This window comes from Pinus tabuliformis, chromosome 7 (assembly GCF_031772625.1).
Source record: "Pinus tabuliformis cultivar Carrire ecotype Pingquan chromosome 7, CPIR1, whole genome shotgun sequence".
NCBI lineage: Eukaryota > Viridiplantae > Streptophyta > Pinopsida > Pinales > Pinaceae > Pinus > Pinus tabuliformis.
The window spans coordinates 454,547,824-454,551,799 of record NC_142293.1 but is presented as its reverse complement, the minus strand read 5'-3'; positions in this window follow the sequence as shown (position 1 = coordinate 454,551,799).

Below are 3,976 nucleotides of genomic sequence, written 5' to 3'. Positions count from 1 at the left end.
AGTTCAGATGTAGAACACAGGTTAAAGCAACATGCATTACAAGTGTTAAAAATCAGTCTTACAACATGTACAATATATGTGTGAAAACGTGTTAGCCTATTATCAGGCTTCTAAATTAAGAGAATGTTCCAAGACACATCGTTACACCTTACGTCACTAACCCCGAGTGCGGGGCTTTGGAGCCTCTACTTACTCCTCAAAGAAAAGATTACATAATCTCTTGGCTATGTGGGAGGAGCTAAGGTGAAAAGTCCTTTGCATGTTAAAATGAGGGGTTATTTATAACCAAGGGTGAAACTGACCCTTGTGGCTATTCGACTACCCTCATGACCGTTTGGCTTCCATGACTTTTCGACTTACATTACTCTTTGTTCAACAAGTGGGTCTCTTGGACTTCCAAGTTACATCAAATTCATTGAAAACATAGCCCATAGTGGAGATGTGGGCGACATGACTCATGACATCACTCGACATGACTTGACAAGACAATGTTGGTACATTCGTGTTGTTGCTGGAGTGCATGTCGAGCTACAGTGCTGCTGGGTGATGGATGTCTTCATGGTATATCATAGCTTCACCTCTGTGTGGTGAAGTCCACAAAGTCTTCGATGGTCCTTGGTTCGCTTGATGAATCTTTAGCATGTTGTTCTTTTCTTGCATGCTGGAAGGTTTGACAGGCTCATCTGTTGGCGAAGGTGCATGTTCGTCGCGTTCGTCCACTTCGCATGCTTCGTTTGTTCATTCATTGGTGAACCTGTCCTTCTACATGTGCTCCCTACATTCATCCCATTTGTCATCTTGCCATGTTAGTTGGTGTACCTATACATGCAGTCACTCATGACGAGACGACATCAAATCCAAAACGTCCTAGTCTACCATGGCACATGATCATTTCGGATGTAGGTGACTAAGAGAGGCAACAAGGTTGTGAAGCAAGATGATGGCTCCGGGCACCACTGATGAAAGCTACGCAGGAGTCACTGAGTGATGGGGATGGGAAATTTGAGTCAACAGTGACTACCTACAAGGTCTGGGTCGACTGGGAGGCAAAATTATGCAAATTTTGGGAGTGACTCCAAGCTGCAACAAGGCAAGGCAGGCATGCTCTTCGCATTTTTCGAAATGAATGAGAAACGGGGGCTGCACTGATCTAGGTGGATATTGGTGGCCACCTTCCTATTCCACTTTGACCCACAACACTGTCTCTTTTAGTTTTTCAGTTTCCTTAATTGTAGCACAATTTACTATTTTTTGCAGTTTTTTGAGTCCTAAACTTCCGGAGCCATTTTGAGGCCCTAATCAACATTTTTAGGGAAACGGGAGGCCAAAAACGTCCCAAATCAACTTGCCAATTTGGTTTCGGCCTTCTCTTCGAGATATTTGAAACAGGGTATTATGATAGCCAAATGGAGATCGTATGCCAAAGTTACGACCCTCGGAAGTTGATGTACCAATTTACCCAAACGTGGCCCAAAGTTTTGGTGCTTCATCTCCTAGGGTTATGTTTTTGGATGTTTAGGGTTTTCCATTGTTTCTCAATAATAAATAGGCCTTTGAGCCTCATTGTAACACAGTTCAGAGGCATGTATCCACCACATCTCTCGTCAGAAATAAGCTAACATCGCCCGAGCTATCTTATTTCCATTTTGTTTGTAAGCATAGTTCAATATTTTTCCATTAATGAAATGAAGTGCTTTTCTGCCGCATCTTTGTGTTTATGATTATATCTGTAAGTTTTTTCATTCCTATTTAAGTTCAGATCAGTGGTATTAGAGCGGTCTGCTTTTCCTCTGTTTTTCTTTTCATGTCCCCAACGAGGTCAGGGTATAAGGAATTAGGGCTCGATTTGGTTGAACCATTGTCGGATCAGCCTCGCAAAAATCGACGACCTCCCATGGTGAAAGAAGAGAAAAACAAGGGGGCAGGAGATCCTTTCAAAATGTTGCTTGAAGAAGCTCTCGAGCGACATAGGGATGCGATGATGGACAACTTTGCTCAGATCCTTCGACGACTACCCACAGGTGATGCATCTTCATCCAACATCCACTCTGGAGGTGCCACTCCTTTTAAGGTACAAGTTAACTTTGATATTCCCATATTTGAATGCCTGATAGATGAAAACATCATAGATAAATGGTTAAATCTATTGGAAGGATATTTTTCAGTTCATGACTTTTCCAATCAGTAAAAGATTACATTTGCACTTCTCAAAGCTGCTCCACACGTCAAGGACTGGTGGGAAACCTACTGTGAACAAAAGGATGACAGTGAACCCTCACTATTTTCAGCTACATCCACTTGGAATTCTTTTTGAGACGCCATCAAGGAACAATATTACTCTGTCGGGAGCTATGAAGATAAATACATAAAGTGGACCATGCTATGACAGGGAAGGGACCAAGATGTGCTAGAGTTCACAAATACTTTCCATACCCTTCACACAAAGCTAGGTATCAAGGATACTGAGCAACATTTGGTGCTCAAGTACCGTGACTGTCTACACAAGTACATCCAGGATGAGATGGAATTTCTGGACATTTCCTCGCTCAGTACGACATATCGGTACACTGTAAAGATTGAGCAAAAGTTTAAACAGAAGAATGGAGACTTTGGAGCTGTGAATCCAAAGCAAGGAAAAGGCGCCCCCAAACCACAGAACAAGGGACCAAGCTAAGGCGGGGCTAACCAGGACAACCCGCCAAAGCCACAAGCAAAGAACAACACCACAAAGATGAAGAAGGACATGGGAAAATGGTGTGAGTTCCATAAGAGCTCCACTTGCAATACAAGTGAGTGTTGGGCCAAGCAATCACTAGTGGTCGAGCTAAAGGCTTCCGGATCAGACGCAGGTTCCAACTCTGAATCAGAACCCGATAAGGGGACTAACAAAGGGAAGCAGATCATTGATGCAAAGCCCGGTGCCACCGTGACCACCACAAAGATCCAGAAAAATGAGCCTGAAGATCCAGAGGAGGGGGAACGCCTCTTCCACTCATATATGTGGGTGAAGGGTTCTCTGCTGCAATTCATTGTCCACAATGGGAGCCAAAAGAACCTCATTTCAGCAAAAGTCGTGAAGCAGTTGGGCCTAAAGAGTACATCACATCGACAACTGTACACCATTGGGTGGATTTAGCAAGGACGAGATCTTCACGTCGACCAGCAGTGTTGCCTTCCCTATAGCATCAAGCCCTTCATGGATGAGGTATTGTGGGACATTGCTCCTCCTAAAGTTTCTAATGTATTATTAGGACAACCATACTTGTGGATGTGACATGTTGTATATGAGTCTAGACCTCGCTCTATGATTATTACTTTGTCTAATAGGTTGTACATGATACCGGAGGTAGCCCCGCCTACCGTCATCTCTTTGATCACTGCAAAACAATGCAGTAAGATCATTTCCCAAACCAGGGAATTTGTTTTCCTTATGATTCGCCCCCAAGGCAAGAAGAAGGTTGTGGCCACGACTTCTAGGCAGGGCTCCTCTGCACAACAACAACAGATGAACAAGGTCATGGAGGAGTACAGGGACATTTTTGCCTCACCCACAGGGGTACCTTTGCACTGTTAGGTCAAGCACTCCATCGATCTGACCTCGGGCACGCCACTGACCAATGGACTGATCAATCGATGCTCTATTATGGAGAATGATAAGATCAAGAGGAAGATTCAAGAACTACTGTAGAAAGGGAACATCGGGCCAAGCTCATCACCCTGTGGGAGCCTAATTGTATTGATACAAAAGAAGGATGGGACCAGGAGACTCTGTATTGACTATCAAGCACTGAACAAGATCACTATCTGGAATAGGTACCCAATCCCATGGATTGATGACCTTCTGGAGTAGCTCAAGGGGGCCAAATATTTCAGCAAGATTAACCTGAAGTCAGGTTATCACCAGGTTTCCATCGAACCCTCCGATGTGTGGAAGACTACCTTCAAATCCAATGACGGCCTTTTCAAATGGTTGGTC